The following is a 23,881-nucleotide window of genomic DNA, read 5'->3' on the forward strand; positions in this document are numbered from 1 at the left end:
ATAGAGAGGTTTTAATAATAGTGAAAGAAAGCCAGGAGTGTTTAATGGGAGAACAGAGTGAATAATGCAAATTATCCCCATCAGCTTCAAAACAGCTTGTTGATGCAAGGAAAAAAACACAATTTGAAGTGTCTATATACAAATGTTAAAAGCCTAAAAAATATGATGAGAGAGTTAGAGTATATAGTACTAAGGTCCCGATGGAGTTTGTGGAGATGAGGACTGTGTCAGAATTTAAGAAAGCATGGCACAGGCATGTGGGATCCCTTAGGAAAGGAAGATTTAGTGCTTACTGAGGATGGGCAGATTGAATGGGCCTTTTGGCCCTTATCTGCCATCATGTTTCTATGTTTTGCTACTGCTGAATGTTTAGAGCCGGTTAGCACATGAAATAATGAGCTCACCAGCTATGAATGCAATGAGCTTGCAAATGCATGTTAAACAGGTCATTATCTATTCCCCCCCCCCCCCCCCACACACACACAATATTTAGTGGGTAGCAAGCCAAAAAAAAGGACACTCTTGCCACAGCAAACCCTACACCAGCTTGGAGCTGCCATTAGGTTTTGATAGGGCATTGGAGAGGAATGAGGAGACCCCCAAAGCCCCTGTATAAAAAACCCTGTGGACCCTAGACCTCCTTCCACCTCTAAGATATGAGGGCCTGGTAGTCCAGTGGATCTCAGGCCCCTACCCCAAAGGACATAAACAACCCCGGCCAGGACGTCAACCCCCTGAGGTCTAGCCCTGGTGGTCTAATGATGTACCCCAACTCCCTTTTACCTCAAAGAATGGAGGAGGGACTAGGACTCCCTTCCTCTGTTGAATGCCTCCTCAAATTAATGGAGTCTTGCCTTGCCTAGTGAATTCTAGGATGCACTAGGTGGGGCTTAACTATCATATAAGGTGCCCAGCAGGTGGAGGTAGTCTTTCCTCTTTTCTTGAGGTAAGAGGGGTTGGGGGCTACAATAGACCACCAGGGCTATCCCAGAGAGGTTTGGGTTTTGGCCACAGGGGGTTTATATCCTTGGGGGAGGGGCATGGCGTCCACCAGACCAGAAGGCCATCATGTCTTCAGGAGGTAGATGGTCTGGGGTCCAATGGGAAAACAAAAAGAAGGAGGAAACCCTCACGTGCAACGAAAGCAATGGACAAAAAAGTGAGGACAGTTCAAGGAGGATATCAGGAAGTCTTTAATATTAACAGCTAAAAATAACGACCTGACACGGCCATGTTTCGTCTCCAAGGCCTGCATCAGGGGTCTATTAAATCTACATAGAAAACAAAATAAATAACTAATTACATAAATAAATTAAACAGGAGTGACATATTTAAAAATGATTTGTGCAATAATCACATTTATATATATATATATGTTGACAAGTGCAAAGTGATGCATGTGGGTAAGAGGAACCCGAATTATAGCTACGTCTTGCAAGGTTCCGCGTTAGGAGTTACGGATCAAGAAAGGGATCTGGGTGTCGTCGTCGATGATACGCTGAAACCTTCTGCTCAGTGTGCTGCTGCGGCTAGGAAAGCGAATAGAATGTTGGGTGTTATTAGGAAGGGTATGGAGTCCAGGTGTGCGGATGTTATAATGCCGTTGTATCGCTCCATGGTGCGACCGCACCTGGAGTATTGTGTTCAGTACTGGTCTCCGTATCTCAAAAAAGATATAGTAGAATTGGAAAAGGTACAGCGAAGGGCGACGAAAATGATAGTGGGGATGGGACGACTTTCCTACGAAGAGAGGCTGAGAAGGCTAGGGCTTTTCAGCTTGGAGAAGAGACGGCTGAGGGGAGATATGATAGAAGTGTATAAAATAATGAGTGGAATGGATCGGGTGGATGTGAAGCGACTGTTCACGCTATCCAAAAATACTAGGACTAGAGGGCATGAGTTGAAGCTACAGTGTGGTAAATTTAAAACGAATCGGAGAAAATTTTTCTTCACCCAACGGTAATTAGACTCTGGAATTCGTTGCCGGAGAACGTGGTACGGGCGGTTAGCTTGACGGAGTTTAAAAAGGGGTTAGATAGATTCCTAAAGGACAAGTCCATAGACCGCTATTAAATGGACTTGGAAAAATTCCGCATTTTTAGGTATAACTTGTCTGGAATGTTTTTACGTTTGGGGAGCGTGCCAGGTGCCCTTGACCTGGATTGGCCACTGTCGGTGACAGGATGCTGGGCTAGATGGACCTTTGGTCTTTCCCAGTATGGCACTACTTATGTACTTATATATATATATATATATATATATATATATATATATATATATATATATATATATATATATATTACATAATGTGATAAGGAAGAGGCTATCCTACCCTGGTTAGGCCCCTAGAGGGCGCTGTTCCCCATGTCCAGGGAGAAGGGCTGGGTGAGTCAGTAAGGGGATGTATAGCAGGAGGTCGCTAGGACTGAGGAGAGTCCTGGAGGAGGAAACAGGTGCAGCAGGTTATGGGCTGGGTCCTGTTTGGCCATTAACCACTTAATACCCCACCTGAGTGTGAGGGAGGGGGAGCTAGCAGCTAAAGAAGAGGGCTGGTGGCTGAAGCAGGAGGATCCCCATGAGAAGTACTGGCTGAGCCCTTTGGACTGGTGGTGAACTGTGTGCAAAGCATGGAAGCTGGCTGGGGTAAGAAGGCCCTAGATTGTCAGGTATAAGAACTGTGTGTTACAAGGAAGGACTGTGTGTCCAGGTTACAAGGAAGGACTGGGTGTCCATGTTACAAGGAAGGACTGAGTGTCCAGGTGCTTAAGCTGGAAGATTGAACTGACTAGGAAGAAATGTTTAAGTTGGAAGGACTGTTTAAGCTTGTAAAAGTGTTTTAAGCTGGAAGAAGTGTGCCCCAGGAAGGGGGAATAAAAGATTTGTATGAGAAATATCCTGTTGGTGAGACTGGACTGTGTTGGCCTTTTGAGGAGCAGGTCACCCTGAGCAGAAAGGGGTAGTAGAATAATTTGCATAAAATCTGCATACTGTGAATCAGCTCACCCTGAGTGAAAGAGGGACTTGGGATCCTGAGGTGGGAGCTTCATCTTCACAGTAACCTCATCATTTTCACAATAAATCAAATTATATGAAAGATCATTGAACATTAAAAGTAAAATAGTGAACAAACAAATAGATTTAAAATCAGGGAATCAAATATGTAAATGAACAATAAATGAAACCATAGTGTCAATGGTGTATATTGTTTTTTAGGTGAATGTATATAAAAGACAAATAACATATTATGATTATCTGTAAGTATGTGTATCAAACGTATGTGAAAATTGTTTCCTCTTTTGTTGTGGCTGACAGCTTAACAAAGAGGAAAGTAGCTGTTTGGCTTCTAAAAGTAAGGAAATACAATGGAGTTAAGGCATTAAAAAATGTATCGTGACAAATCCAAGTGCACTAGGCTTAACCTGTAGCGAAAACAGTTGTGGTTTATCCTATGTTTTCTGATAAATGGAAAACAATGAGTCTGATAATAAAACAGTAGAATGCTAAAAACAAGTATAACGCTAAAAATGAATCAGAAAAAAGAGCAATTTGTGCGAGCCTATGTAGATAGTAAGTGTGAACTGACAGTGGCTGTCTCCCGAGTCAAAATTAATTGCGGAGCACCAGCGTCATATGACAGACTTTGAACCAAAATTATATACTTAGAAAATGTATGTACCAAGGTGTTATGATAGACTTAGATACATAAGGCAGTGCCTACCGTACATGCTAGGAATTAAAAACCAAGAGGATTATTACCAACAGCGTACAGGTCTTTGGCGCCAAAATGAAACAGAAGTGGAAAAAACATCCAAATGAATAAACTAATGAGGGTGACTATAAAGTATATGTTAAATTCATAATCCCTGCTTCGATAAAGTATCTGAAATGAGGGTCTTACCCATAAGTTGAGGAAAATTCTGTGCTGCTGTTCGCCATGGCGGCAAAACGCGTCTATGACATCAAAACAGTAAACGGAAGAGTTTCAGGAATGGCACTGATTTAAAAGGCTGATGTACAGGAAATAACATTGGAATAATTATTTAAAGTACTGTAACGTGTTAATTGCCACCACATACTTTTTGTTATGAAAAATAAATAACGAGGACAAATGTTACTGTCTTTTGGTGACCATATTGAAAAATGTGTCTATTGTAGATGTTAAACTATGTCTATTGTAGAAGATAAACTATGTGAGTGTTTTGCTGGCGATCGTGATAGTATGATGATGTGGGTATGTCATTAGAAAATGTGTCACGTCTCGAGTGTCATTGCACCAACTGGAGCAATATGGAGTGGAGGAGTGGCCTAGTCGTTAGAGTACTGGTCTTGCAATCCAGAAGTCACCAGTTCAAATCCCATTGCTGCTCCTTGTGATCTTGGGTAAGTCACTTAACCCTCCATTACCTCAGGTACAAACTTAGATTATGAGCCCTCCTGAGACAGAAAAATATCCAGTATACCTCAATGTAACTTGCCTTGAGCTACAACTGAAAAAGGTGTGAGCAAAACCTAAGGAAATAAAATATCTGAATATTAACTAACTTTGAGCAGTATAGTTATGTGAAGTATCACTTTAAATTTTTTTTAACATATGTGAAATAAAAAAAGTGATGTGTCAAAGTCTCTGTTGATACATTTAATAAACTTATAAACCTAAACACAATATCTGCTTTGTCTTAAGAATGAAAATGTGTGAGTATAGAAGATGCTGCAAATGGAACTAATAGAATTTAAGGCACTGGATTGTGAAAGTCAACTATATAGGATATCTGGCATTATGTTATTCATTAAAATAAAATCAAAATCTTGCTTTTCAACTTCATAGAAAATGTTACTCATTAAAATGAAATAAAATAAAATAAGAAAATGGCATTTTGACTACGCAAACAGATAAAATATATATGTGGAGGGGCATAATCGAACGGCGCCGGCCATCTATATGGCAGGCGCCGCTAAAGGCGGTCCCAAACCATATTATTGAAAAAGATGGCTGGCCATCTTTCATTTCAATAATACGGTTGGGGCTGGCCAAATGTCAGAGATGGCCAGGTTTGAGATGGCCGGCATCGGTTTTCGCCGATAATGGAAACCAAGGCTGGCCATCTCAAACCTGGCCAAATCCAAGGCATTTGGTCATGGGAGGAGCCAGCATTCGTAGTGCACTGGTCCCTCTGACATACCAGGACACCAACCGGGCACCCTAGGGGGCATTTCTAAAAATTAAATATAAAAATAAAAATAGCTCCCAGGTGCATAGCTCCCTTACCTTGGGTGCTGAGCCCCCCAAATCTCCCCCATAACCCACTCCCCACAACTCTACACCATTACCATAGCCCTTATGGGTGAAGGGGGGCACTTACATGTGGGTACAGTGGGTTTTGGGGGGGGGGGGTTGGAGGGCTCCCATTTACCACCACAAGTGTAGCAGGTAGGGGGGGATGGGCCTAGGTCTGCCTGCCTGAAGTGCACTGCACCCACTAAAAACTGCTCCAGGGACCTGCATACTGCTGTCAGGGAGCTGGGTATGACATTTCAGGCTGGCATAGAGGCTGGCAAAAACGTTTTTTTTTGGGTGGGAGGGGGTTGGTGACTACTGGCGGAGTAAGGGGAGGTGATCCCCAATTCCCTCCGGTGGTCATATGGTCAACTGGGGCACTTTTTTGAGACTTGGTCCTAAAAAGAAATGGACCAAGTGAAGCCGGCGAAATATTCCTCAGAGCCAGCCTTCTTTTTTCCATTATCAGCTGAAGCCAGCCATGTCTTAACAACGCCCCTGTCCTGCCTCCGTCCCGCCTCCCATACCCTTCCAAAACACCCCCTTTAACTTTAGCCGGGTCTGTGATGGAAAGCAGTTGGAGCTGGCCAAAATCGGCTTTCCATTATACCGATTTCGCCGGCTTCAAGAGATGGCTGACCATCTCCCGATTTGTATCGGAAGATGGCCGGCGATCTCCTTTGAAAATAAGCTGGATAGAGATAAAGTTGATTTTAAGAACAAAAACGTCTAATGTAACAACTGATGGATAATGATTTGTACAACAACTGAAATGCCTTACATAAAATTGATCCAGTTATTTTAAATAAAGTGATTTTTTTTAATTGGCTACGGATCAAAAACATAGTTAAAAATACAGTTTTATGAAATTAAAACACAAAATAAATATAAGAAAAGAGTATAAAAAATAGCATAGAACCTAATTGCTATAATGGAATACCCTAGTGTGTAGAGAATGAATGGAACACTGCGGGAATAGAATTATAGAGATATGAAATAAAAAATAATAAAGTGATAAAATACTGCAGGAATAGAATCATACATATAAAAAATATGTGATGTTATAAATAAGAAGAACATGAAATAATGTATAAATTAGTTAAATAATGTCTTAATATAATTGTTGCTTTAAATAAAACAGGTAAACCAACAAGAAAAGAGAAAATATATGCATAAAAGAATAAAACTTGAAAATAGTAAATAATGAATGATGAATGGTGAACAGTAGATCCAAGGAAACTTTTATGTGTAAAGTCAAGTTTGGCTTTTGTACAACATGTACGTCTTTTTGGGTGCTGAATGTTAGAGGAAAACACTGTAGTCTATTTACAAATTTAATCCATTCGGCTGTAAAATGTTAAAATAGAAAATAAATCTTTACTCTTCTCTGTTTAGAGTGTTTAAATCCCACGGCGCCATTTCATGACAAAATATTGGACTACACAAAATCTGAGGTCGTCAATGGTATGGTTTGCAGAGGACCAATGTTCTGTCAATGGAGCTGATTGGACCTGACGTTTTATGCAACTTCTATGTTCAATTATTCTGGTTTTGATGGGTCTGATGGCAGGGCTTCTGTGCGTCTGACGTCCTGCACGTGCAGGACGTCAAACGCACAGAACCCCGCCCTGCACAGGCTAGCAATGCTGAAGATCACGTCGGAGTCAGCACAGCACTCAACAGAGGACTTCTGCTGGCGGGATTTTGGGTCCCCCGCCAGCAAAACTACGAGACGGTAAGGTGGGATGGCAGCAGGGGGGGGCGGCATCGCGCGGCGGCGGGTGCCTTGTGCGGAGGAGAAAACTCCGACGAAAACCTTGCTAGCGCCCGTTTCATATGTGTCAGAAACGGGCCTTTTTAACTAGTATTTATATATAACAAGCGCTAGAGAGCACACATATCAGAAACTAAATAGAGAAAAGCTCTTTCATATGATTCTATTAGGTAGGGAACTTTCCAACGCCATAGCAAATTTTACCAAATGAAACCTCACGAGTCCAGGTGACCTACAGAGATGCTCTAACCCTTATTGGACTCATCATCATAGGTTCCCAACCTACCCCCGAAAACAGCCTCAGTGTAAAAAAACTCCAATGTGGAGAAAAAACACTGTGCAAAAAAGCGGAGGATATTATATAGTGGAAAAAATCCCTAGCTATAGAATCGGTAAATATCGGTGCACCACATAAATGAGGAAAAAGAAGTGCTTTTCTGACTTTTTTTCCTCATTTATATGGTGCACTCATGTCACTCATTGTGTATGTGAGTAGCCTACTGGTTAGTGCAGCGTACTTTGATCCAGGGGAACTGGGTTCAATTCCCACTGAAGCTCCTTGTGACTTTGGGCAAGTCACTTAACCCTCCATTGCCCCAAGTACAAATAAGTACCTGTATATCCTATGTAAACCGCTTTGAATGTAGTTGCTAAATAAATAAATATATAGAAAGGCAGTATATCAAGTCCCAATTCCCTTCCCTAACAAGTTAGTTACTTCTTCCATTATAAGGCCTGGTTGAAGAGCCTAGCTTTCACCTGTTTCCTGAAGTAGAAATAGTCTTGTGTTAAGCAGAGCCTTTCAGGGAGTGCATTCCAGAGTGTGTGGGCTACTCTGGAGAAGGCTGGCTTGCAGGTATCACATTGTATAATGTCTTTTGGAGAGGGTGTGGTTAGTAATAGTCCTTGGGAGGACCTTAGTGTCATTGGAAGTGTGTAGAGGATCATCCTATTCTTCAGGTACTCTGAGCCATTTCCTTTAAGGACCTTCAAGATCAGACATAGAGTTTTAAAGTTAGCCCTGTGTTGTACTGGTAGCCAGTGAAGTTTTTGCAAAAATGGTGTGATGTGGTTATATTGCTTGCAACCTTCTATTAGACTTGCTGCAGCATTCTGAATCAGTCGGAGCTGGTGCAGGCCCTTTGTAGTCAGACTGTTGTAAAGTGCATTATAGTAATCCAGTCTTGATGTTACCGTGGCATGCAAAACTGGGATAAGATTTACCTTCTCGATGTAAGGAGAGAGGCATGCTAGCTGTTGTAAATAGAAGAAGCAGTTCTTGAAGGATGCTTGGATTTGGGGAATACCAAATCTTTTGAGAAAATACCCTTCATACAAGGTTCCAACAAACTCTACACTCAGAGTCATAGAATTTACCATCAGTCTCGTTTAATTTCTCCTACACTTTTTTTTGTTTGTTATTGATAATGATATTTGATGAGGTAAAGACCTAAGTTTCATCTTATTATACACTATTTTCCTCTGTCAGTTTCCTAATTCTGAGAGGAAAAGAGTAGATTATAATATGTTCTATATAAGAACAGGTAAGTGTATTTCCAGCAGCAATGTTCTCAGCAATGCAATACATGACTATTATATTTAATAGTCTATGGCAATAAGAATTAAAAGCATCAGAATTGCCAGACTGAGCTACACCAACAATCCATCTATTTCAGCCTCCTGTCTAACAGTGATAAAGAGTGGGTGCTTAGAAAAAAATATGGCATGTGAAGAGTTGTTAATCTGTAGTTATGATTTAGTGATGCATTCAGTCTGGAATGACATACCAGGTTGTTATGGCCTGTGATGGACTTTTATCATTCATACATTATTTAATCTTTTCATGAACCACATTATGCTATTTGTGTCAGCATCTTGTGACCGTGGGTCCCATAGGCTATATATGCTGCATAAAGAACAATTTTTTTTCACATTTAGGATTTGCAATCAATCTTTCCAAATATGTTCAAAGTGGTGATCAAGTAAATAAAATGAATAACGAAAGCAACACAAATAATATATATTAGAAACCTAAAATCTAATATAATAAAACGCACCCTCAACGTTCTGAGGACAACGTTCTGAAGCCATCTGACGTCACTCCCAGGCTGAAGGGTTCGTGGATTCGTGGTGTGAAGCCTTCAAGCCAGCCAGCCGTCTCTGCCCCGCCCTCGCTTCAAACGTCATGACGTCGAGGGCGGAAAAAAAAAAACAAACAAATCCGGCAGCGAAGCGTCAGGGAAGGAGGCGGCGCTCCCGACGTCTAGCCTTCCTTCGCTGTGTTCCGCCTTCTTCTGACGTCAAGGATGACGTCAAACAAAGGTGGAACACAGCGAAGGGAAAGCTAGATGTCGGGAGCACCGCCTCCTTCCCTGACGCTTCGCTGCCGGAACCGCCACGGAGGTAAATTTAAAAAGAAGAAAAAAAAAAAAGGGATGCATGGATGCGACAGCATGGATGCGAAGGGGGGGAGTGAGAAGAGGGCGGGCCAGGCTGGGACATGGGAGAGAGAGGAGCATGGATGCGAGGGGGGGTCATGGAAGGGAGAGAGGGGACTTGCTGGAAAAGGATGAATGGAGGCGGCAGGGGACAGAGGAGCATGGATGGCATGGATTGGGAGGGCAGGGCTCAGGGAGAGAGGGAAATTGCTGGAAAGGGATGAATGGAGGGGGCAGGGGAGAGAGGAGCATGGATGGGCATGGATTGGGAGGGCAGGACTCAGGGAGAGAGGGGAATTGCTGGATAGGGATGAATAGAGGGGACAGATGGGCATGGATGGATATGGATTGCAGGGCAGGCCTCAGGGAGAGAGGGGAATTGCTGGATAGGGATGAATGGAGGGGCCAGGTGACAGAGGAGCATGGATGGGCATGGATTGGAAGGGCAGGACTCAGGGAGAGGGAATTGCTGGATAGGGATGAATGGAGGGGACAGATGGGCATGGATGGATATGGATTGCAGGGCAGGGCTCAGGCAGAGAGGGGAATTGCTGGATAGGGATGAATGGAGGGGGCAGGTGACAGAGGAACATGGATGGGCATGGATTGGGAGGGCAGGCTCAGGGAGAGAGGGGAATTGCTGGAAAGGGATGAATGGAGGGGGCAGGGGACAGAGGAGCATGGATGGGCATGGATTGGGAGGGCAGGGCTCAGGGAGAGAGGGGAATTGCTGGATAGGGATGAATGGAGGGGACAGATGGGCATGGATGGATATGGATTGCAGGGCAGGCCTCAGGGAGAGAGGGGAATTGCTGGATAGGGATGAATGGAGGGGACAGGTGACAGAGGAGCATGGATGGGCATGGATTGGGAGGGCAGGGCTCATGGAGAGAGGGGAATTGCTGGAAAAGGATGAATGGAGGGGGCAGGGGACAGATGGCCATGGATTGGGAGGGCAGGGCTCACACTCTCTCTCTCATATACAATGTCTTTCTGACTCTCACTCTCACACACTCTGTCTCACACTGTATCACATTCACTCTCTATGTGCCACACAGTCAATCACACACTCGCTTGGTCTCATACACTCACTCTCACAGAGAATCTGTGTCTCACACACACTCCTCTCTCACCCACACACACACTCTCTCTCACACTGTCTCACATACACACTTGCACACACTCTCATTCTCACACACACTCTCTCACAAACACACTCACACCCAGACTCACTCTCTCTCTCACACACTCACACTTTCACTCTGACTCTCAAACAGTCACTCTCACATACACTCTCCCAAACATACACACTCCGAGGAAAACCTTGCTAGCGCCCGTTTCATTTGTGTCAGAAACGGGCCTTTTTTACTAGTAAAATCATAAAATAAGTTGATCATAGCATCAATAATAGAACAATATAACAACCTTATTGATAAAAACCTAAAAAAAAAATAAACTTCCATCATCAACCATAAATATGAACCAAATAAACCAACAATAAGGATTGTAATTGAAAGAAAATCCTTAGAACATATTAGCAGCTTTCATGTAAACCTTAAAGATAATCCAGTATATAATAATCAGGTCGAGAGGTTACCAGAGTGTAAGTTACAAGGATAAATCTGACCATATTAAATAAAGATGAAGCTTTAATTATCCCCTCTGTACATAACTTATTGAAGGAATCACTTTTCTAACAGTACATAGCTGCGAATAATTTGGGCACTAAGGGCAGATTGTATATATGGTGCCTGAAAAATTCATGCAGTAAAAAAATACACCAAGGCGTATTCTCTAAAGTATGCCTACATTTTATAGAATGGGCTTCAAATTCCATATGGTATATAGAATACACCGAGTGCCTCTGCATGTGACCAAATTTGGTTGTGTCCATTTAGGCCATGTTTTACTTGGCGTAAATACCGGCATGTAGATTTAGGCGCAGAGGTCCATATTTTATAACAGTGTGTATAAATTTTGGAATGCTCATGAAACGCCCATTTCCCTGCCCATAACCACACCCCTTTGTGGCTGCACACATTAGAATTTAGGCACAGTGCAATACAGAATACGCTTAGCGAGTTGTGCACGTAAATTCTAATTATTGCCAATTAGTACTCATTATTGCTTGTGAAGTGCTGTTATCAACCCTAATTAGCATGTTAAGCCAATTAAGTTGCTTGGATTTGGGGGCAGAACACTAGGTATGCTGTATAGAATCCGGGGGAAAGTGCTAATTCTATAACAGCAATACTGCACATAGTTGCTGTTTTAGAATACTAGTGTCAGTCCAGATTTCGATGCCCAACTTTAGACGCAAGCACACTTCATATCAAAGGCTGGTGTAAATGTTTATGCCCCAGTACTGGATGTTACATGCATAATTGATAGTATTCTATAATTTAGCAGCTAATTGCTTGGCACACCCTTGACCCACCCATGCACCTCCCAGGTTCACTGCCCTTGGAGTAGCACACCATAGAAGTTTATAGAATAGGAGCCTAAGTCATTTATGCATGTAACTATAAATTAGTGCCAATTAATGCTTGTTGGGGTCAATTATTGGGACTTAATGCCAATTTCCGCAAACTATTAAAAACCTATCTCTTCGACAAGATATATCACAAAGATCAACATGTGTAACTGTATAATCCTTTGAACTTTTAGTACTGTCTTATAATGTCTTTTGCTTTAACACCATCATGTAATTCACCACCATGTAACACAAACCCTCTGTAAACCTAATGTATATTCACTTCTATTTCCAGTACCCATGATGTATTGTAAGCCACATTGAGCCTGCAAAGAGGTGGGATAATGTGGGATACAAATGCAATAAATAAATAAATAAATAATTGTGTGCCAATGAGCTAATTTAGTTATACATGTAAATAATCCCTGGGCGTTCAATTGTACACTCAATAAACTCTGGAATTCATTGCCATAGAATGTGGTAAAAGCAGTTAGCTTATTGGGGAGTTAAAAAAGGTTTGGATAGCTTCCTAAAAGAAAAGTCCATAAGCCATTATTAAGATGGATTTAGGGAAAATGATTCCACTGAAAATGTATGAGCACATTTCTTACATTTAGCAGCAGTTCTTCGTATATCGTTGTGAAGATTGATATTTAATTGTTGTCTGATGGGAACGCTGTTGTTGTTGTGAAAGTATATGTATAAGGTTGCAAGGGCATTGCACAATATAACCTGTGATGTGTTACAATCAGATGCGTGCCTGAGGTAAAAAGACCTATTGTTTTGTGGATGTGTAAACACTGATATTTCTTTGCAGTGCTGGAAAACACTACACCTGCCACATTTTGTATGGCCCTTGGACTGAGAAGAGGGAGAGATTTCGATTGAGGGGCTGTCAATGAAAGGGTACTAATATATCTTTAAGATTTCTCTCTCTAGAATATGTTACCACCAAATGCTTATTTCTAAAACACTGGTGACCCACCAGAATGTGCCAATTTTTGTGAATGTTTTTTTTTTTTTTAATACTGAGAATATTTCAAAATGCAGACAATGTCAGGTGTATTTCGATCAGTATGTGTAGACAATAGGTGTGTGAACGCTATGAAAACATGATTGACAGTGTTCTTATGCATGGGAGAGGGGTTTTGGATGGGATAATAGCATCTGATTTACTGAGAGCGTCGTCTTTGGTTGCCTAGACCCACTGGCAAGACCCAAGAAGTTAAAGGGGTGTCCGGTCCAGGCATAAGAAGCAGGAGCTGCATGAAAAACATGGATTGTCTCTGTGCAGTAGCAGAGGCAAATTGAGGCAAAGACACAAGGGCTCTGTGGCAAAGGGATTGGAGACCCTGACAGTGAAGTAGTTGGGCAACCTGCTGGAAACTGAGGTGAGTGAGAAGTACTGCACCTTAAATAAAGCAGATAGATGAGGAAAGTCTGGGCCGTGATTGGGTCTGGCAGCTGGGAAAGAACCCAACTGGACCTCACTGAGGGACAGTGAAAGCAGCCCTGGTTTGTTCTGCCCAGCAGGATGGGATTTAGCTAACTAGGACTGGGAGAAATAATTGTGGATGGGAGGAGAGTATTCGACGTGTTAACAATTTGGATGTGTGTTTGCTAGGCTGACAATTATAAGAACTATTTGTATGGGGTTTTTTTCTGTTAATTAAAGTTGAATTGTTTCTATAGAACCCTGTGTGGAAGTGAAATTTGTGGAACAGGACTGATTGAGAGACTGAGATGCTGTGCGATGGTGGTGACCCCCCCCCCCTCCCCTTGGCCTACTGGGATTTGTCCTGGCTTATGCCCAGCTCATCAGACCTAACACTTTTGCAGATCCTGGTCTGGATACCTAACCCAAACAGCTTAGCCAGCATCCAGGATGCTTGAATTAATGCATGCTAATTACTAAACCACTGCAGGAACTGTTAATGTACAATAGCATGTTAATATGCGCTAGCAGACCCACTAACTGTGCAATTCTAGAAGTACAATCCACTTCCATGCTTCATTGGCACCAATAATCAGCAGTGACACACATAGATGCACTAGGTACTATTCTTTGGGGGAGAGGATGCTGATCAGGAAGGGTAATGATCAGGGGGTTATCAAATCAGGATGGTGTGTCTGGGCATGGGGGTTGATTAGGGGAGTTTGTTTGGTGGATAATCAAATTGGGGGGGGGGCATTGGAAAGAGTTAAGCACTACAGAAGTCTTTGGTTTCATTTATATGCTGGGGGCTTGCATTACGTGCCCAACAGATAGCTTGGGTGCTCCAAATCTACATTCCAGACCATATATTACAGACCTGTGTGAGGTGTTTTACCTTGTTTGGTAAATTCTGGACAATTTCTGATCAACCCCCATGCACAGACACACCAACCTGATCTGATAACTCCTGATCATTACCCTTCCTGATCAGGATTCTCTCCCCCAAAGTGCCCGCCCCCACAATCAAGACCTCACCATCAAGGTCCCCCAATTTAGATGCTTCCCACCACAGGGATCCTGATGAAAGCTTAATTAAACTCTGAATGAAGACCCAAAAATATGCCCCTCCCCCTGATGAAGACTAACCCTAACATTCCCCCTACACGTACCTTTCCTAATTCCCTCCAAAATGTCCCTCCAATGTCATTCTCTGACCCCCTGTGGCTCATCTAGGAGTTCCCTAGTATTACTGAGGGATAGAATGGGAGTGGCCCCCTTTTCCCCTGGCCCATCTGTCTTAGATTTTAAAATGGCACTGATGAATCCTAGCGGTAGTCTTGCACTACTACTGGTAGGACATCATCTTTGTTGTATTAGATATTTTTTGTATTATTTTATTATGTATGTTTGTTATGTGCACCACTCTGGATAAGGGCAGTATATAAATTGTAATAAATGAAATTAAATAAGGGCACTCTCTCATGGTAGCTCCACAAGACTTCTGCTAAGGGTCATTGGCACAATTTTGAAACTTGGTGCCAGATGGGGTGAGAGCAGAGGTGAATTGCTCCCAATTAATTCCTCTATACAAAGGAACCCTCAGGTGAAATCTGGGAAAGTAAGGGTTGGGAGGAGAGTCAGGGTAAAGTGCTGGGAAGGTTAGGGGGGTTCTGTGCTTGGAGGGGATGTTTAAAGGTCTTGATTTAGGGGATCATTATTGGGGTGCCATGTGATGGGGTCCTTGATTAGAGGGGCTTAGGGATATCAGAAGATGCACCCTTATAGATTTCTTACGGCACTACCAAATTTCTGGTAGTGCAGCTGCACTTAACACTGCCTAGACTTTAGCATGGCACTAACACATATACTGTCAGAGCAGGCACTTTTCTTCTCTGACCCTTTTTTTTTACCCACAACCTGCTCCTACCAAGCTGAACAGCTAGCATGGGATTCTTATCACACTGGCTGGTTTTATCCTGCAGTAGCCATTAGTTCTGGTCTATGCTTATGATTACCATGTGGTAAAACCTGTACTAGTTGCTTAATGCAGGTAATAAAAGACCTCTTTTGTTATCAATGGGAAAAAAATGCATAGAACCAATTTGCCATTCCTCCATGTATACCCAAATCATGCAATCTATTTAGCAACAGTGGATGGTTTTACTAGAGGTAAGTCTTATCTTGTATATTTGAACAATATATTTGACTCAATGGCCAGAGAGTTAGATCAGAGGAGAATACTAGATGAGATATATGTGGATTTGCTATAACGATCTACCCAATGATATTCTTCCCCACCTCCAACAAAATCACCTAAAGTGCTCCTCCAAACTCTCTTGGGCCTCACGGACCTACCTGCCAATTCCTTAGTGTCTAGTAGGTTGGGGGCAAGATTGATCCTCAGTCACTCCTGCCTCTTCCCGCACAGGGTTCACAATGGTGCTGGTAACACTGAACGATAGTCTTGTGGTACTACTGCTAGAGGTTAGGCTGAAGTGGAAGGGCATTAGGGATTGCTCCTTCACCCAACCAACTAGACACCATGGAGTTGTAAGGTAGAGTGGGTGGAGGGGGGGGAGCTAATTTTTATTTTTTAGCACTGTGTGTGTTGGGGGTGGACAGTAGACATGCACAGTGCTAATCGGTTAGCACAGCCACATTACCACTCACCTACCGATTAGTGTATGTTTAGCGCGTGAACCCTTTCCGCCTTCTAAATAGGTGTCACTGAGGTCTCACATGCTAATTGGTAAATTTATGTGTGGCCATTAATTGAGGAAATGAAAAATTGGCTATCTTACAGCTCTGCTAAAAGTATCCTCAGCGCATAGAACAGGCCACCTTTTAGCGAAGATTAGTAAAAGGGTCCCTTAGTTGTATAATTTATAATTTAAGTCTCATTTTCAGGATCTAGCAAGGTCTAACACCATTGTAGGTTTCTCAATCAGTCCTCAGTTCACCTAGGATATGTTATAGTCTCTTGACACACCAGATGGACCTTGGTAGCTAATCATTTAAATGTATTAAATGTGAAAAGATTTTCACTCTTCTGTTTCATTTCAAGCACCTCGGGTATGGAATAAATTACATTTAGAACTTAAATATCAATTTTCTTATCTTTCATTTAGGAAGCATTTGAAAACTTTTTTTTATTTGATAAGGTCATGAATGTGGTTGGGAGGCGGGGATAGTGCTGGGCAGACTTATAAGGTCTGTGCCCTGAAGAGAACAGGTGCAAATCAAAGTAGGGTATACACAAAAAGTAGCACATATGAGGAGGAGTGGCCTAGTGGTTAGGGTGGTGGATTTTGGTCCTGGGGAACTGAAGAACTTGAGTTTGATTCCCGGCACAGGCAGCTCCTTGTGACTCTGGGCAAGTCACTTAACCCTCCATAGCCTGCCATGAGTGGGAAAGCATGGGATACAAATGTAATAAAAAAAAATCTTGTTGGGCAGACTGGATGGACCGTGCAGGTCTTTTTCTGCCGTCATCTACTATGAGGTTGTCTGCTTGTATGTTTTAATTATATGTTTTGTAAGTTTTATTGATTTGTAATTGTTACCTGCTTTGAACCTTTATAGTGATGAGGTGGGCTATATGTCAATTTACATTGGATTAAGTCAATATTAAATGTATCCACAAAGTACCTCGTCTGGTCTATTATCCTTTATCACACAGTGATTGCTGCAATTTTTTGTTTTGCTATACTGAAGTATCTACAAGCAACATAGTTAATTGGGAACTCCACCCACATTTCACCTCTGTTTACTCCCACTTGCAAATATGTGCTAGGCAATGGTAAAGGATCATGAATTTGATATACTGCCTTTCAGTGGGTACAACCAAAGCGGTTTACATATATTACAAACTTTCTTGTGACGACAATTGATTTTAGCTCCAACAGTGTATTATACAACAATCACTTCAAAAAGATGTTGAACTTTATAAACCACTTGTACTCTATATTAAATAAAGTAGAAAGACGTCATTGTGTTGCTCAATAGATTTATCTTATACCATCGTCATTGATCTTTTATGTAATATGTATTTTTTATTATGTAGATGTCACTAGACATATAACCCTAATCTTTGCTGAGTAATAGCAGTCAGCAAAAGGTGTCTGGCTAAATGTAATGGGATTTGTCCTTGAGGAAGCAGTTGTGAAATATGAGCCATGTTGGACAACATGCCCCCAAGCAAACAAAAAGATAAGTGAACATAATACTTTATGAGCCTTTTGAAGTGAACAGGGTTATACGACTAGTGACATCTACATTATAAAAAAAATACATCTACTATAATAAAACTCACCCTCAACGTGCTGAAGACAATGTTCTGAAGTCACTCAATCACTCCCTGAAGGGTTCGTGGATTCATGGTGGTGAAGCCAGCCAGCCTATGCTCCGCCCTCGCGTCAAACGTCGACAGAAGAAAACATTCACGTTGCCAGGCAACGGTAATCACATAGGAAGCGTGAAGGATCAATCAGAAAATACCACACACAATGTGAACTGTTACCAGGCAACGCAATGCGACGTTAGGCGGACCAATCACAGAAAAGTACAAGGCAAGAAGGGAGGAGCATTCAACAGCAGAACGCCACATTATTGTGCAGCACAGAGAACAGAGGAGCAACACTAGAACGATAGAACAATATTCCTACTGTGGGCATTGAAGAGCGGATCAGAACGGAGAGTAGAGGACCACCGCTACCTGTGGGTATGTGCGAAATACTTGCGTTCCATTCACATGGACTAGGTGGAGCCGAAAAACAAAAGCATGCCCCTCACCATCAGGGACGTCGCCGCCCACAAAAAGCTGCCGCTAACAGAAACCTATCGCCCAGCTGGAATGATTAGCCATGAGCCAGCCAGTAGCAAACAGTGACCGACACAGGGGGAGGAGTAGGGAAACATGCAGAGCGTGTTTCCCTACTCCTCCCCTGCCTCGGAATCAATGGAGACTGGCTGCAAACCTGCAAAACCAACCCCACACCGACGTACCCCCCCCCCAATTCCCACACAGACGCACCCCCCTTCAAGCGTTTCCCTCCAGCAGACTGCAAAGGACAAAATGTTCCGGTTCACCCCCCGACGCCCCAACAACGTGCTCCTCTCCCTTTCCGACTCCGGCAAGTCGTTTCACAAATCCACGATGCCAACAAACCTTCCACAAGACGTTCTCGTTCACTCCCCCCTCCCCCACACCCCAACAATGTGCTCCTCTCCCTTCTCACCCGGAGAAATCATCAAAAAAATCCAGGATGCCCACAAACCTTACAGAAGACGTTCCGGTTCACTCCCCCCCCCCCCCCCGATGCCCCAACAACGTGCTCCTCTCCATTCCACCCCGGGGAAATCGTCAAAAAAATGCAGGATGCCCACAAACCTTACAGAGGTCGTTCCGGTTCACACCCCCCCCCCCCACATACCAAAAAGCCCCAACAACGTGCTCCTCTCCCTTCCAACTCGGGAAAATCATTTCACTAATCCAGGATGCAAAAAAACCTTCCAGAAGCAAAGCACTTCTCTCTTCCTGCCTTACCTGACACAAAATAACATGCTCCTCTTCCTTCAAAAAATATAAAACAACAATGCTCTTCAGCAAAACAAAGAAAAAAAACTTATCCAACAATCAGGAAAGGATAACCCCAAGACACACATTTACATTTCTGAAAAAAACCCCCTCCACAACCCCCCCCCCCCATACACAAAAGCACACCACGTCCATCAAACCACCACCCCCCAAAAAAAATCTGAACAAACACTTATATCCCTTAATATCAAACAGGAAAAACAAAACAATAATAACCTAAACCATATGCTAGCGCCCGTTTCATTGTTACGGAAACAGGCCTTTTTTACTAGTATTACATAAAAGACTAATGACGACGCCAACAAATATATTATATGCAGGTACTTTCTTGGTCCCTATTGGACTCACAATCTGTTTTTGTAGCTGGGGCAATGGAGGGTTAAGTGACTTGCCCAAGGTCACAAGGAGCTACAGTGGGAATTAAACCTAGTTCCCCAGGTTCTCAACCCACTACACTAACCATTAGGCTATTCCTTCAGATTATAAGCTGTGCTATCACTTCTGAAGTGAAATATACACATACACAGTTACTAGTATTCTAGACATTTATACATGCAAGGGAAACATACATGTGATTGTCTAGATTATAGAAATGCCCTTCACTTGCACTGTTCTAAACACTACCCTGCCATCTTTTTGAAGCAAAATACAAAAAACTCAATAATTATTGGCTTTGTAACCATTACTCGTGTGCTTCCACATGTTACAATTGGTGATACATTAATTAATACAATATGCTGAAACTGGTATGAATACAAGAAAATCCTCAGATGTTGCTCCTCTGTCTATTGTTGTGGAGTTTAGTAAATCAGTAACTGCATCTGATCTCTTTTATATCTTTTCCATTAACATGATTTATTTATTTATTTAACACATTTGTACCCCACATTTTCCCACAAATTTGCGTTCTCAATGTGGCTAACATCAAACCGTAAAGGCAGTCGCCAATCCAGTAACTATACAGATAACATAGTGTAGAGGACAGGGAGATAAAAAAAAAAAAAACGGGGTATAAGGGCAAAAGATGAAAGGGTAAAAGTGGTCTATATGGTTCATTAATTTGCTGCGTTGCAGAATATAGGGACTTGTGTTGGATCCTTGTGGTAGGCCTTTCCGAATAAGCTGGCCTTGAGTGATTCCCTGAAATTAAGATGATTGTGGATTGTTTTCACAGCTTTTGGCAGTGCATTCCATAGTTGTGTACTTATAAAGGAGAAGGTGGATGCATAAATGGATTTATATTTGAGACAGTTGCAGTTAGGGTAGTGCAGGTTTAAGTATGAGCGGGATGATCTGGATATATTCGTGGAAGGTAGATTGATTAGGTTTGTCATGTATCCAGGGGCTTCTCTGTAAAGAATTTTGTGGACTAGGGTGCAGATTTTGAAGGTGATACGTTCCTTAATTGGAAGCCAATGCAGTTTCTCTCGAAGGGGTTTAGCACTATCAAATTTGGATTTTCCATAGATTAATCTGGCTGCTGTGTTTTGGGCGGTCTGCAGTTTCTTTGTAAGTTGTTCTTTACATCCTGCATATATTCCGTTGCAGTAGTCTAAGTGGCATAATACGATTGATTGTATTAGATTACAAAATACTTCTCTCGGGAAGAAAGGTTTTATCCGTTTAAGTTTCCAGAATGAAAAGAACATTTTCTTTGTAGTGGAGTTTATTTGGCTTTCGAGTGTTAGATTGCGATCGATTATAACACCAAGTATTTTTAGGCTCTCAGAGATAGTAAGGGTAAGATTTGGGGTGTTTAAGGTTGAAGGTTGATTCATGCAACATATTGTAGTTTGGGCATTTTTATGTTTCTTATTGCAACTATTATTGAATACAGAATTAAAATGAAGTGCTCCAAAGACATTACACAATAAAGAAACAAACTTGATAATTAGAAGTCTTAAGGCCAGATGCACTCTGAGGTTCTTCTGATTTTGTGCCTATTAGAAAAATGCTTAATACATCTGGCCTGCATTCTTATAAGAAAATAATTCTGGCAAAATTAGAAGCATTGTCATTTTAAACAGCATAGACATAAACTGTAGTCAATTATGTGCACTGTTTCAGCATAAATATAACAATTTCAACAATACAAGTTTTTTTTTAAATTTCTTAGCTGCTGAAGAAACTGCATGCAGTAGGAATAATTAGAATTCAGAATGTTTGAATGATGAAAGGGTATATTTTTACATATTTATTTCTAACTTAATGGTTATCTTGCATTTAAATAAGTTGTATTCAGAATTTTATTTTATTTGTTTCAATTCTTTTGTACAAACATTACTTTTCACTTATGGACAGAATATTCCCTTATCACAGAAAGAAAGACCTAAATATGAAGGAAATAAAAATATATATACAGAGAACAGAGAACCTATACATAGGTTGACTTCCTAGTGGTAGTACTGCGAGACTACCACTAGGAGATCATCAATTTGATTTTGAAGCCAGCAAAGAACTGGGTGGGAGCAGAGGGTAACTACTATCATTCAGGGATGCTAGAACACTAGAGATCACATCCAGGTATCTCCCAAGGGTGGGTAAAGTGCTACACACACCGTAACTTAGATCAGTTCCTTATCTGTTGCTTAACTATATAAAGAACTTGTCTTCAGTTTAGCCAACCATCAAATTATCCCAACTGACTCTGTACCATGCATCTTATTCCCATCATATATCTGCTCTTGGTTCCTCAGCTATATGGTAAGCTGTATTGTTGAAAATCTTTAGTATCATATCTAGGTTAGTTGAATGTTCTAATGCATGCTTCTTAGGTATATCACTAATATTATGCTAGCATTGTATTAGATCTCTGGTATTTGAATTCCAGTGCTGTTAAATATGTATATTTTTGATACTGCGTCACTGTAGTTCTATGATTAGGTTTCAATTTACTGTTTTCAAGTTTACCTCATTTATTGTATTTAGTTTATTCTTGGTTATTTTACTATTATTATTAACAAAATTGTAAGTTTCATGTTAAACTGTACTTGCTGTATACCACCTTGGGTGAATCTCTTCCTAAAGGCGGTTAATAAATCCCAATAAATAAATAAATAAATAAATAAATACATGAATTAATAAAAGGGTTGGGGAGGTGGGTCCAAGGGTGAGAGTAGGTGTTTGGACGTTATTTTGGCAGCTCTGATTGGGTAGAACGGGGAATCAGAAGAGGGTCTCAGAGGGAAAGGAGGGGATCATCAGAGGGAAAGGTCTTTGGGAAGGATAGGAAGACTTTGCCATAGGAGCGGATGCTGTGTTCAGGCTGTGTATTAGAGGCAGTGGCGTACCTAGCATATTTGACACCTGGTGCCGATCATTTTTAACACCCTCTCCTTTATATTTATTTATTTATGGCATTTATACCCCATATTATTCCCACCCATGGTCAGGCTCAATGTGGCGTACAATAGTCTATTAAACAACATTAATACAAAATACAGGAATTAGCGTCAGAGAAGGGAAAGAGGAACAACAGGAGGGAGAGGGAGAGAGGGGAAGGTGACAATTTGTCGATGTGGCTGCTGTGGCTCAGAGGGATGTAACACCAGGAGGGCCCACAGCATATGCTCTACCGAAAAGGAAGGTCTTGAGCAATAATCCACGAGTCACACAAAGGTGTACCTAGGAAAAGGCAGCATCTTAAACATTGCAGTGAGCAATACATCAATACACCTATTGTAAAACTAAGCAAGCCAAATTAGATGATCCTGCCAACAGAAAATCATGTATTTTTCACAAACACAGAACACAAATACACCCTCATCCAGTATAGAATAAGTAACCATAAGCTAAAAACAGAAATATGTAGAGAAAAATTAATCTGAACCCCCCAATAAGCCAGATTCTGCATACAATGTAGCATCACAGAAACAGTGATGCATGTCCTCTAGTACTGTGCAAAATATAAATATAAAGATAGCAGATGTAAATTTGAAAAAACTGACAAATGCCAATCATGTCTTTATAAATTAACAAAGAAATAAAATGGAAAATAAGGTGATCCAATTTTATTGGACTAATACATTTTTTCAGTAGCTTTCAGAGGGCAAAACCTCCTTCCTCAGATCAGTACAGTATACTGTTGTTACGGTATCCTGTCCTGACCTGAGGGTGGGGTGTTGGTCTCTGAAAGTTAGTCAAAAAATGTATTAAAATTAGTCCAATAAAAGCACCTTAGTTTCATTTTCTATTTATCACCACAGCTGCAATACTACTTTATCCTAAAGCAAAAAAAAAAAAAACACCACACCAAACAAACAAACAAACAAACAAACAAACCCTTTTTTCTACCTCTGTTGTCTCTGGTTTCTGCTTTCCTCATTTTCTCTTCACTCTCTCCCTTCCATCCAGCGTCTGCCTGCTTTGTCTGTCCCTTCCATCCACTGCCTGCCCTCTCTTCCATACTGTGTTTGCCCTCTCCCCCTTTCCACATGGTGTCTGCCCACTTTCTCTGCCCCTTCCATCCACTGCCTGCCCTTTCTTTCCCTTCCATCCAGCCTGTGTCCCCTCTCTCCTTTTTACATGATGCATTCCAGCATCTCCCCCTCTCTACATCTTTCTCTCCTCTCCTCATCCCTATCCCCATCCACATCCATCTTCTGCTTTCCAGTATCTTATGTATATTTTACTTTTTTCTCTCTTCATGTCCACCGTCATTCCCTCAGACTCCCTATCTTTCCTGTCCATAATCTCACTTCTATGTACTTGTCCCTATCCCCCTCCCCTCATTTTCTGTATCTGCCCTCTGTGTTCACTTCCCTCCCCCATTCCCATGTTCCTCGCCCTTCTTTCTCCCTCTCTCCTGAACTCCCACCCCAGAGCCAGTATCTCTCCCTATTCTCTCCCCTGCCCTATAGTACTGCATCTCATTCTCCCCACCCCAGATCC

The sequence above is a fragment of the Microcaecilia unicolor genome, chromosome 1 (genome assembly GCF_901765095.1).
Source record: "Microcaecilia unicolor chromosome 1, aMicUni1.1, whole genome shotgun sequence".
Lineage (NCBI taxonomy): Eukaryota > Metazoa > Chordata > Amphibia > Gymnophiona > Siphonopidae > Microcaecilia > Microcaecilia unicolor.